Below are 13,937 nucleotides of genomic sequence, written 5' to 3' on the forward strand. Positions count from 1 at the left end.
ACTACATGTCTCCAATCACAGGATGCTTTCCAGGGTGTTCCTGTATCCATTGTAATATATGTCTCTGCAATCGCAGTACATGTTGTTACTCAGTAATTACTCAAAAATATAAAGCAGATCCTTACTTGTGCAACAGCCAAAACTTGGCAGCAACTTCCAAGCTTTGGGGTCTCTTGAGGTTTGGAGACATTTGTTGAACAGAGCTCTTGCTTTGTCTGCCAGTGCAAATAAAAAGGGTGGTTAAGTATTGAAATGGACTGCCAGGGAGGTGGTGGAGTCAACATTCCTGGTGGTATTCAAGAAACTACTGGTTGTGGCACTTGGTCCCATGGTCTAGTTGACAAGGTGGTGATCAGACAAAGGCTGAACTAGATGATCTCAAAGGTCTTTTCAGCCCTGAATGATTCTGTGATTCTGTACAACCTCATGCATTGTTCTGGGACTCATGGTTGGAGCATGACCAGTATATGGGAGACTGGAAGCTCTTCCCTTCCTTCCAGCAGAGGAAGAGACCATAGCCACAATGCAATGAAACCTGTTGGTCTCACAGTGGTCCTGACCAGCAGGGTTGCAAACAAAGGAGTCAGTGGAACACACATGAATTAAACTGCTGCACACCCAGCATGGCTTTGGGCCTGTGTTGTGCTGCACAAACTCCTTCCCCCCTAGAAGAGCCTCAGTCTCATTGTAAAGGAGGAAGCTGCTGGCAGCTCCCCCTCCATACCAGCAATTACACCACCTGTGAGGCCTTTCCCTTATCTACAAATGCAGCAAGGAGTTCTCATGTGAACATCCTTTCTGTTTGACAGCAGAAATGATGAATGGATTTTCTTTCATGCAAGAAAATCCTACAACAGCTCCAACAGCCAAAATAAGTAACCCTTTCTGCAGACAGGGTCTGCATGGTGCAGTATACTTGCACTGGAAGCCCATTCAAGGCTTCACCACTTAAGGCTCCTAGTATCAAAAGGGATATAAGATTATCTGTACTATTTTGTCCTCCTTTATTTTTCTATCTCAAATAAGAGATGGTACTGGGATGGTAGTGGTCCAGCATGTCCTGGTGCAAAACAGCTCTTCTCTGCATTTCCCTCAGCACAGTAGCCACTGCTGCTTTCAGGCAACCTGTAAATGGGGCTTCAGAGAAGCAAAAGCTTCTCCAGGATGGCAGTGTCACTGCAATGCCTTGTCAGGGTGATGTAGCAAGTGTATTGCTGTGTAAAATACCTGAGTGTATTCATGTTTTTTGTCTTGGTGTGTCTTGGTAGCTGCAGCACCAAGAAATGGGCATCATTCCACTTTAATATGCTCTACAACTGGCATCTCTTAATCTAGTGTAATATAGCTTCAGCTTCCTCTCATCCTCTTCATATCCACCTGTCTTCATCTTTGGAATTGTACATTAATTTTAAAATGCTGACAGCAATAAACAAAGCAGTTTTCACTTTGCGGAAGGGGAAAAGAAAAAAACCTATCCTGAGAAATGTCCCTTCACAGCTGTCACTTTAAACAGGATGATCCTGGCCAAGGTCATGAAGAAGATACAGTCCCTCTGAGGAACATGTAGAGCAAGAAGCAGAACCACTTCTGTGAGTGTTAAGGACTAAGCATGTGAAACCTGGACTGGTGGTACCTTGCTATAACATGCTTTGCCTTCCAAGGACATTTTGTCCTCAGCACTGCCTGGGATGGTTGTTACAAAGTTTCACTCTGTCTAATTCCTGTCCATATGTACAGGTGCCTGCAGTGTGCCCAAGCATGACAGATCTCCACAAAGGCCCCTTTTGAGGCTGACTTCAGGTTCCCCAGTTTTTGACCTTGGCAGAAATACCTGGTGGAAGACAGCAGTCCTGCCCCACCACCTCCCTGCCTGTGGCTTCCTGAACCTCCAGGCTGCAGTGACAACTATCTTGGCCATGGTGCATTTTTGTTTTGACTTGCAGGAAAAGATTCAGGAGCTGTTAGGGTGAGTGGGGCAGGGGGCAAAGGGTTAATAGGGACAAAGAGAGGGTGACCTACTGTACACTCACCTTGACTGTGTACTGACCTGGGAAGCACCAGCAGTGTGGAAGCACTGAACTTCAGATCTGATGGATCTGACTCTGCTCCAGGATCTGAACTTAGAGGAGAAATCTCTTTTCAGTGGCCTTGGACAGCCACAAGCGTCACCCAGAGCAGCTGGAAATGGGAGCAGGAATCTGCTGGATCTCAGCATTTGATCTGGGACAGGAGACATTTGCTCCAACTCTCCCTTGTCCATGCTGTTGCTGTCAGTATCTGCCCTGGACCAGCCTGTAGGAAAATCTTCACTTATGTTCCTTTTACCTGTGTTAAAGTTTGTATCACAGAGATGCAGCTCAGGATGTCACTTGCATGAAGCTTTAAAATTTCTGTATTGTCTGTGCCAAAACCCTAATTTCTGTATGGAAGCAGGTGTGAAAAAGTCTATTTCTCTAACTGCAAATAGTCATCAAAGATTTCTTCATATTTACATTGCAACTGCTCCAACTGGAGGTCAGCCCTGCTTGCTCATATCTGGCAAGCTTTGATCTCACCCATTCCAGTTTGCATGGTTTTCTGTGACAGTGTGTTAAAAAATAAATTTGTTTTTATTAAAGCAAATAAACCCCAAAATATCTAGACTTCATTTTAAATAATTTAGGAAAATATAACCAGTGTATTTTGGTGTCAGAGCACAGAAGTGGTGTTAGAGCAAAAGAAGCGGTGAAGAATGAATGGAAAGAGCCTGGAATGTTGGAATCTTAGTGCTTTTTAAGATCCCAGAGAGGAAAGTTGATCTATTTACTCATGCTATGAAATTTCAGAAGGCAATAATTAGTTTCTTAGAAAGACATGAAACTGAAACAGTTCCACAGTCATACATACACAGTCAGAAATGTAATGAGTTTTTTCCCTTAAGACATAAAGGATCATTTAAAAAAATGCAATCTAGAAGAGCTGCAGTCTTACAAAAATCTTACTTTTGCTGGGAAAAGGTGGCCTAAGTGTCACTAAACAATATGGATTTTAAATGCTTTGTTTTTTCTAGAAAATCTATTTTCTTAAATGCAAAGATCTATCTAGTTTGGGGTCTGATAATATTAATTTCATACATTCTTTTAGACATAAGAAAGAAGTTTTTTATAATGAGGATGATAAAACAATGGAACAGGTTGTGCAGGGAAGTAGTGGCAGCCCGATCCCTGTAAACATTCAAGATCAGGTTGGATGAGGCTTTGAGGAACCTGGTCTAGTTGAAGATGTCTCTGCTCATTGCAGGGGGGTTGGGCTAAATGATTTTTAAAGGTCCTTTCCAATCCAAACTGTTCTGATTCTATGAAACTTCATATCATTTTGAAGTCCTGGCCACTCATTACCTGCAGCATGTACTTACTATTCCAACTCAAATATATTAGGAACTCCAGAAATCATCTTTGAAACTTATTTGTAGGTAGTTATTGACCCCTTCAAAGTCAACATTGCTTTATTTGCCTTGAGTGGTTAAAAGAGAGTATTAAGAAATAGTAAATAAGGTTTAAGAAAGAATTGGGGCATGGGATTGTAGCACAGGGGAGGCAAATAAAGCCTGGCTGGTTAGGCATCAGGCACAACACTGTCTTCTGTGTGAAACTAGAACCCAAGAGTACATTCTGAAACATGAGACGTGGCTGAAAAAAAGGCAGAGATCTGCAACACTGAAGAAAGGACTGAAGATTGATGAAATCAATTTGAAAGTTTAGGATTATTTGGGTTTTAGACTGCAGCTTAAGCAGAATAGGAGGTTAAAAGATGAGGATTGCTTAAAAAAAAAAAAAAAGCCCGATTTTCTGTTTGTTTTTAAAGAGAAGCAAGTTGAGCAGCATTCCAGTACACTACCACTTTAACAGAATTCCTTGTAAAAAACAGCTGCTTTTTTTTTTTTTAGGTGATATGCCTGTATCTGGAAATGTCTTCTCATTTGCCCTTCAATAAGTTCCCATGATGTGCATGTTCATGGAAAATGGCATCTTTCACCCTTCTTACAGTTTTTAATGCCAAATTGCAGCGTAGTTTATGACAGTTTCTCAAAAATGTCTCCAGTTACCAAGGAAGAGATAACTGAAAGAATGCAAACAAATAACCTTGATTCACAGACCTCTGCTTCTTTTCAGCTTGTCTTGACAGGCACCCAGAGTATGCAGGCAGTTCTTTTAACCCTTATCGTTGCAGAATACAGACCCACTCTTCTTGCAGTGAATTTCTTGCACCTTTAGGATGTAGAATAAAACATTAACACAAAATCTGTGCAACAAAGGTCGGCTGTATATCAACAGCAGAAGAAATAGTACTGGCAGTACTGATGTGTTACTAAACCTATCTACAGAGAAGGAGCTGCTTTGAGTGGATGCAGGGCCTACCTAACCCCCCACACACAACCCCCCCATCCCATGACAGAAGAAAAGGTCTCAGACTCATGTTCCACTGAAATCAGATTATCCCATTTATAATTCAGGACAGTACCTGACACAGGGTCACTTGTTTAACCACAGTAGTTTTATTCTGAGTTGGTCACTCATGGTCCAGGGTTTGGTGAAAACGTGCTTCTATGAGTGGAACAGCTGCTCCAGACTACGTGTCAAATGCCATTATACAAAGCCTCAGGTGTTTGCATGAGGCAAGAGGAGTTTCTGTGGACAATATTGCCCCAATAAAATTTTTTTCACCCTAGTTTATAGTGCATTTTTATGAATTCTGAAGGAAAGTGTTATAAATTATCAAATCAAGAACCAAATTTATGAGAAAATTCAGCAATGATTTATTACATTGTCAGCGAAACAGAATTTCGATCGGAAAAAAACCACCACAGCCAAGGGCAGCATTGACCCCAGGATCGGCGCTGGGTGAACACACGGATCTGACACCCGAATGTCAGAGTCTCCCCCTGTTCACCCCGGCTGCTTTGCGCAGCGAGTTCTTATACAGTTTAGTCTGCCTGAGGCAGAGATGACCGAATGTTCCTTTGTGTCCCTTCACATGCAGAACCGTGGCCACACATGTGCAGGGTTAGACAAAAGTTCAGTTTCAGATGTCCAGATGTTGTCAGAGCACTCCGGAGAAGTTGGCATTCACATGGAACAGGGTGAATCTTCGAGGTGCAAAATCACTCTTGAGTGGCCCTGGCATTCCTGGGAAGTCAGTGATCATCGCTCAGGAAGTTTCCATTCTTACGTTAAAAGACCCGATATTATCTTAACTAGTTGAATAAGACTCTGCTCCCGGCTGGGGTGGTCAAAAGACATAGCTTGGATCTTACAATATTTTATACATTAATAGCATGAATTATCTCTACCATATACTACAAAAGCATGTTCTGGAAGCTCATGATGAGAAAATAACTTTGAAGTATTTGCATCCTCTCATCATACCCTGTGTATGCAGTCCTGTCAGGTAAGGAGTTATTATTTAGTCCACTTGAGATGGCCTTGGAGCACTCAGATAAACAGCATGATTTGTGTCAGATCCTATAGGACATGCCTGATAGAATTTGGAATAATTCTTTTTTGTCAGTAACCATAATATCACTTCTCTATCTAGAATATGGGCATTTATTTCTATGGGCCTTAAAACACCCATAGTTGCATTTCCTATGATATCTTGGGTTTTAGCTTTCTGTTTTTTTCTTTTTTTGATTTTGTGGGTCTAGGTTTCATATAAGGGGATAGTAAGGTGTGGGTTTTCATATACAGGGATAGTAAGCTCTCTTCACAGAGGTAGACACAACAATTCCTTCTCTAGCCATGGACCCAAGGACAACCAATCTGGATTTCAGGCCCAAGAGTATAAACAACATGGACAGAAGAGAGAAAAAACCAAGGATGGGACTTCATGGGCTGGGGCTGTAATTGGACAATTAGCTCCAATATGCTAATGGACCAAAACTTATAAAAATGTGAAATCTTGTGACCAAGACCTCTTTTGCTTCCATCTTGGAGCCATCTGGGCAGAGCCAAAGCCGTGGCTCTGCTACTGCCAGGGTGTGGCCTTTGAAGGTCCTTCAGTAAATATCTTTTGATTCCCCTTAACTCTGTCTAGCCTCTGTTCCAGCCTTTTAAGGCAGCACCTAGAGAAAAAGAAATACTGTGCTGTACAAGCCGAAGTTTTGTTACACTCCAAATCTTACTGGAAAAAATGGTGAGCACTAAATGCATGGAGTTCCTTAAGGCACTATATGTATGGGAACTTGCTCTCCATTTGTTCTCAGCTGTTCAAATTTCTATTCTTTCTTTTATATCTGAACTGGTTTAACAAGATTCTCTTCCTGTAATGACCACTGTGGTTTGTCCTCACAGCCTGGGACCACTGGTACCATCCCATTTTTGGTTCTTTTACCTTCAATTTTGTTCTAGGATAATAGATAACACAGTCAACAGAAAATAACTTCCTGTTGTCCCAATCACCTAAAGGGAGCCTAAATCCAGCCTGACCACTGGGTGGTTGCCATTACTGCTAAAATCAACCAGAATCAGCTTGGGCTAACATAACGCAGACCCCGCCCTGTCAAGCTGATGCAAATCCTTCAGGCTTTCGTTTGTAGTAGCAGAAATGGCCTTTACTTGACTGCAGATGAAGCCCTGATTCTTAGAGAGGAAGAGAGGACATTGCTGTAGGCAAGGCAGCTTGTATTTGTCTTTGCAACTGTACCAGAACATTACTTGTTATCTCTTTGTCTGGCATGAAAAACTGTCACAAGCAGAATGCTTATGCAAATTAATCGGGTCACTGTGAAGGCAGCATTTTCCATCGTCCTAAAATGGTATAAAAATGGAATTTTTGACAGCAAATTTATGCCAACTTTTCTTTTACACCCATTACAGCATTGTTCCACAGTGTTTAAATTTTTCCAAGCTACTATTCATGATGATGGTAGTTTTTTTGATTTCCTACTTATATTTTCCTTTGAAACAAAACTTCCTTTGAAAAAAATCTTCTGGACCAATCAGGAAGCATGAAACAAAAGGACTGTTTTATTCCTTTGTTTTTGTAACTTACTTCCTGTGTGACTGTGTATTCTTCAGCATGTAAGAGTTACTTTTATGAAGTATTTTGTGAGGTTCTGATGGTATAATACTTCTGCATAACGTATGTATTCTGCTACTGTTTTTTTTTTCTCAGGGATTTTGTATATTCTGAAAGATCAGGTTTTTTGGCACGGTGTCAGAGGAAGCTTAATATGGATTTAAAAGTACTATACTAACTATATAGAATTATATCTTACTGGAAAAAAATTAGAGAAAAAAATTTAAATTATATACAGGTGTCTTCATCTTGAGACATAAGAAAGAAATTTTTTACAGTCAGAACAATCAATCAATGGAAAAACCTCCTCAAGCTTGCAGAGGACCCCTCCATCACTGGTCCAAGGTGCAACTGGACACAGTGCTAGATAATGTCATCAAGGCTCCCTTTCCCACCAAAAATTGGACCAGGTGAACTTTGGAGGCCCCTTCCAACCTGAGCTCTTCTATGGTTCTGTGTTTATTGTATGACTGAACTGCAGGAAAAAAATTAGTTTTCTAATATTTTCATTGCCAGTAAAAAGTGGCAGTGTTTTAACCTAATTTTTATTGTGATTTAAGTCCCACTTTGATTTTGCTCTTTATCTTCAATACATTACAAGAATGGACAAAATACATGTGGCAAAGTTTCAATACCTTGGGCTTTCCCATAATAGCTGAACCAACTCTTGAGGGACATTTGAGTCTTGGACTAAGAAATCTCTAAAGACTTCCATTTTACTGAACTTCTGAGGTAAAATAAATGAAAAAGAAAAAAAAAAGAAACAAAAAAGCTTTATTCCCAGAAAGAAGTGCAGTGGGGGATAAGCCATACTTTTTCACAGCCAGTCAGTGGTCTACATGCTTTAAAATGTACAAGTCACATTTTAGGACAAGGTCTGGAAAAATTTTACCACCGCTCTTCTCAGGGTATTTAATGTCTTTTCAATGGACATCAAGAGTAGCAAAAGCACCATGAACTTCAGTCAGCTCTGCTAAATTTTCACTTTTGTGTTTCTCTTGTATGGAGACACCATACTCCAATAGCAAGAAAGCCTAAAGCAAATAGCTACAAACCCAAATAGAGGGAAATCCTTTACTGCAATACAGGCTATATTCCATAACTGTGAACTGAACACCATGGCCTCCAGATTCACATAAAATTTCTGTCATATTCTACAGAAGTTTCTGGGGATTTTAGATAATATTATCTGCAGCATGTAATTCAGAATTGGTTGCCTGCTTGTGCTCTAATGAAAAATATAATGAAACTGTTATAAATAATAAATGATAAAGCCAAATCAATAATCAATAAAAAAAAGGTTTTTATTTTGCGACCAAGATTCAGTCTCTGATAGCCACAATCAAAGGGCCAGCCTCGAGCCCAGGATTGGTGCTGGGTGAACACAGATCCAAACTCTACTGCTTCAAATCCCCTCTGTTCACCAATGCTGTCTCTGCCAGGCTGGTTTTATACCTTTTTTTTCACCTGGGGCAGAGTTTCTCCTATTCTTCTCATCGCTTCGCATATTCATGTAATTTCTTTTTCTCTGTGCTGGGCTGGACAAAACCATTTCTGGGAAGTGGTGAATGCTGATTGTCGAGTTATGGGAACCTGGTATTGGGATGCACAACCTTGACAACTCTGACTATCTTGATCATAGATACTTATCAGGTATTCATCTCTTGGGTGTCTCTGGACTGTCCCGGGAAAGGGCCCATCTCCACACGGAGCCACGTCTTTCATTTGCTAATTAGGTTTTTTTCTCTTTGCTGCCATCTGTGATTTCACAATTTGTGAAGCAATCTCTTTCCCCGGGCTGCAGCTTGTTGTTTTAGATCTTTAAGAATTTTTCGTACAAGCATAACTTATTTCATGTATATTTTACACAGGCACTAATTATTCCATAACATATATCACAAAACCATTTTGTAAGCCTGTAGGAGTTAATAGAGCTGTGGAAATTTTTCTGAGACCTTTAAATGAGTAGCTATCAGATGCTAAATTAAAGAGATCCCTGCTATCTTTGAAGGTAATCAGAGTATATCACAGCTATATTGTCTTTCTCTAGTGGTATGACAGTAACTGTGTAAAACAGATGTGCCTTTTTTCAGACAAGGATCTTTCTTTGACAAACTGGAATGGACACATAACCAATTTTTTTGGCACTACCTATGGGATTGAGAGTTGGGTGTAGTGCTTGGTAAAAAGTACATAATTCAGGAAGAGTAAATCCTGTCAGCATCTCCAGAATAAGACAAAAGTCTAGATACAGACCAAACAAGCAGTCCTACAGCTGGAGGAAACATCCTCACAGATGCTCAGTTGTACAGGAATGGCCATGTCAGCCATGCTGTACCCCTGGGGTGGAGGGGATCACATTGGCTCCATTGGAAGGTCCTGGAGGATTAGTGGTGTCCTTTTTAGAAGTCTCTGTCATGGGTTGGTTTTGAGATCACAAAAGGGGACAAGTGAAATTCGTAAAACCTGTTTGCACTTCTGAACCCATGGCGGTGCCCAGTGTAGTCACTAAAAACAAATACCTCCTGCTTAAAACTTGGCACGAACTCATTACAAAAACAAACACAGAAAATCCTGCCAATCTTTCCTGGTGTGCTGCCAGAAGAATGCTAGTGCTGAGGTCTGGATTGAAATATATTTGAATTAGTTGTGCTAGTAAACTTGCACAGATTCTTGACTTGTTTCCTGATACATAAACATCTCCTGACCTTTGGGAATCTCTTCCTAGGAGCAATCATCTTCCTTTGTGTCACCAAGACTGTCACCTCTGTTTCTCATGAAGTAAAGCTCAATGCCACTCTCTTGCTAAAATCCTATCCAGTCCTTGGTGTTGTAGATGGCACGTTCTTTACTGGTTAAAATTTGGTCGTTATGCTCCAAAACACACAAAACCCTCTGCTACTTTTATTTTCACAATTGGCTTCATACAGTCTTAGTGATCTCAGGGAGGTGGCATTCACATATTACACCATTGTGAGAGACTGAACTGAACTTAAGTGATAATGACACAAAACATTCCTCCACTTGTGGAGAAGCCAGGGTGCTTTGCTGGAGGAGGTGAGCTTTTGGGTGTGTAATGGCTGATCTCTGATCTGATAAGACAGAGGGTGAATGATGGGCTATGAGTTAGTAGACAATCCTTGGAGACTGGATGATGCCTCTTGTCATGCTATATTGTCCTCCCTTGCACAAACCACTGGGTTGTAGGGCTCCTTCGCCTCCTTAGATTTTCCTGGAGATTTTTCCCCACCATTACTTTGGGACTTCCGCCCCTGCCCAATGGCTCTGGTCTGCAACCACCAATTCAAACAAGACTGTGCAGCAGCCAAGTCTTGTCCCTGGGCCTACAGGTGCTGAGATCTTTACTCTCTTGTCCTTTCTCTCTCTTTATTTCTTTCTTTTCCCTTGTGCATGGCCATAGGTGATGTTGTTGCACATTCATGTTGCAATGTTTCCATGTTGTTATATAACTGTAGATAATAACAACCAAAATTGCTACATACCTATTTTTAATTTGCAACCAAATTGTACTATAATAAACCCTACACATGTATATTTACAAACACCAACTACTTAGTATTTTCACTCCAATCCACTCCAAGGGATCTATTAACAAGAATCTGGGTTACCCTTGCCTTCTGCAGCAGGTTGTAACAACCACACATAGGTGGTTGTAAAAACCACACATAGGTGTCTGTACCCCATTAGAACATACAGGGATGGAAGCAACAAGGACATGAGTCTGAAGTTACTGACCCAAAATTACCTAAACAAGAACTGGAGAAAATTTATGCGTCTAATTCAAAACAAAAGAGTGCAAACCCACATACCTTTGTTTTATTATTATTTCCGGTTTCTTCCAGGATGACTCATCTGTGACCACAAGCCTCATGTTTTTGTTTGTTCTGCTGCTGCCAGCTGTTGGTTGCCCATTCTCCAGATTCCTTCAGGCACAACTACTAGGGAGACTTGCCAGTCCCAGCCCTCAACAAAGAGCCTCAAGAAGTGCCTTTCCTTAAACTTTCACCATCCCCTCTCATCTCCACTTTCTCTTTCTTCTTTTGCCTCCACTCCTCCTTGCTCAGCTCTTTTGCCTTCAAAACAAATAGGCTGAGGTGACAGGGGTACAGAAGGAGCACATTTCTTTGCCCTGGTCAGACTTACTGCTCTCCTTGCCCATTCTTCATCCCTTGCTTGGCTCTGTAAGATTACTTGAACTGCTCCCACAGGAGTGACTACACTTTCTATAGCAGTCATGAACTGGCTGGGTTATTCCAAATTGTTTAGCAGCCACAAATAAAAATGGCAAAGAAAGGTAACTATTTATGTGATACTAAGTGACTTTTATGCTTCTGCAGTTTTAATGCTACTATCAATAGCTGAGTTAAAGCCTAGCTAAGAGACATTGCTAGAGCAGTCTTGCCATGCACAACAGATTATATTGCTTTCCTAACAGTGCTTGCTGTCACAGGACTCCAGTCCCCACTGGGGACTGTGCCACGACTGTCTTAAGTGTGTAAAGAATCACACTGGAGAATGGCTGTGTTGGTAGCAGACCCAAGAGGAACAAAAAGCTTTGTCTTGGAAAGAGCACCAGAGATTGTGTGTGCACCACTGACAACTGTAAAATCATACAGACTTCATGGGGGGACAAGTAGTCCTTCAGGTGGTTTATGAGTGTACTGGCCTACATGATGCTGGGACAGACATGGTTAAGCAGTCAGGCTTTAAAGAAAAGGAGCAACAGAAAAGGATAATATGCAAGAAGCATTAGACAGGAGAGATGTAAAGGGATTTTTCAGCATTAGGGCAACTAGCAGCAGAATAACAAATTAGGCGTATATTTGCCTTTGGTTGCACTGTCCTTTAATTATTATGTGCTTAATTAAAAGTTCTTTTAAAGCTGGTATTATGCTGAAGCACCTGGTTTCTCTGAAACCTGTTTCTTGACTCAGAAATAAAGCAGGGCAAACAGAAGTCTGTCACCAGTATCAGTACATCAGTTGGAGATAGGCTTTTAAAGTCAACTAAACATCCTGAAATAATCATGCTGATAGAAGCTGCAGCTTTCCACAAAACCACACCTATACCACAAACTTTCACCCTCATAGTTGTAATAGCTGAAGTTATTGTTTATGGCCAGCATATTTTTGTTGCCTAGCTGTCTTGTGTGGGGCAGTTATACCAGGAAATACATGTTTTACTCTGTATGGTATCAGGAAGCAGCAGGGGCCAGTTCCTTCCCAAGGGTTGGGGAAATGTGGAGATCCCTGGGAGACAGGACAAGCAGAGGCTTCCCTAGCCAGGGTCCATTCTGCCCCATGGGGATGGGGATGGGCATGGGCTGAGGCCAGGCTGGGATGTGTGCTTGCTGGCATGGATCAGAAATAGGCTTGGTGAGGGGAACTAGGGTCAGATTCAGCCCTGTGATTGCCAGGCCCATGTGTTACCTAATCTCCGAAAGCAAGAATAAGAATAAGACTCCTTAGCACCAATTTTCCTGTGTTAGAGAGAGCATCATTTATTTAAGTGCCTGGAAGGCATGGGGGATCACTCCTCTTAACATACCCCCTGATTGTTACAAATGAGTTGCTGATATACAGTCACCACATGCATAGCAGTTTTTACATAAAAAACTCTATTACCATAAAAAAACATATTACCATATGTTTTTTACATAAAAAACCCTATTACTTATTACCATAAAAACCCTCCTCATGTCCCCCAGGTTCCCAAAGTTAGTCCTTGTTTTGGCTGTAGCTGTATTCCTCAGCCAGATGTCCCCTCTTTATCTTCTAAGGTCCTTGCATGGGGGATAATTTCTGCATGCCTTTCTTCTCTGCTAAAGGCCTGCAGACACAGTGTCTTCTCTGCTAAAAGTTCACAGTCACAGTGTCTTTCAGCTCACAGTTACAATAGAAATTAAATTAACCTTTTTGGAGCCACAGGGTCTGAAGGGTGCCCCAGGTGAGGTTTGTCAGGGCTCTTGAGGATGGTGGGTGTCCCCAGGCACCATCGGCGCGCTGATGTACGGTGTAGTTTGTCCTCAGGGGAGAGGGAGTGATGTTTGTTCCCCATTTCCAGTTGTGCTGGTGTCAGGCACATATTACCACTGCAATAGATACACTGTCTTCAGGGCTGAGTCTGCCTAGCAGCAGGTGCAGGTCTAGGATAAGATGCAGCAATATCTAACACAGACTGTACTCTCAGAAGACAGGAGATGCTGACTGCACAGGAGAGCGAGAGCTGTTGGTGGAGTAGCTCTCTCAAGCTCAACATGAACCAAGGCCTGTGACATGCACTGCAATTCTCTTTCCTGGACACGTTATGAAGGCTCTTCTTCCCCTCAAAGTGAGGTTTTCCCATCATTGCAAAAGAAGCAGAGATACAAAGAAGGATTGCTAACACTATGCCAAGACCCATCCTTCCATGTATCTGCATCATGATCTCTGATGTACAGGTACATGTGTTGAGTGACAAGGAATGTGAGGGATCTATCTACCATGCAAAAGAAATGTTTTCCCTTGGAAATGTACCCACACAGACACTTCTATTCTATAGTCACAATGGAAAGGATTTAGGAGCTATGTATAAATGGCTTTATACATACTTTTCTGCTGCCTGACTGGGTTTTATGACCACCTCCTCCCAGTGCTCTTTGTCCTTTATGAGCACCCCTTATCAACCAGCACACATAACTCCTTACTGCTTACAAACAGTACTGCCTCCCCAAGTGGGTCCACCCTTTCCAGTTTCTGCTGCTTCTCCACTCATACAGATCAGGAAATGCAATAATTTGCAGACTCAGTAACTCACTGGCAATTCATGTGACATGCTGCAGTCAGAAGGAAACGCCCTGCTGCACACCAGAGAGAGGCTTG

The sequence above is a fragment of the Agelaius phoeniceus genome, chromosome 1 (assembly GCF_051311805.1).
Source record: "Agelaius phoeniceus isolate bAgePho1 chromosome 1, bAgePho1.hap1, whole genome shotgun sequence".
Taxonomy (NCBI): domain Eukaryota; kingdom Metazoa; phylum Chordata; class Aves; order Passeriformes; family Icteridae; genus Agelaius; species Agelaius phoeniceus.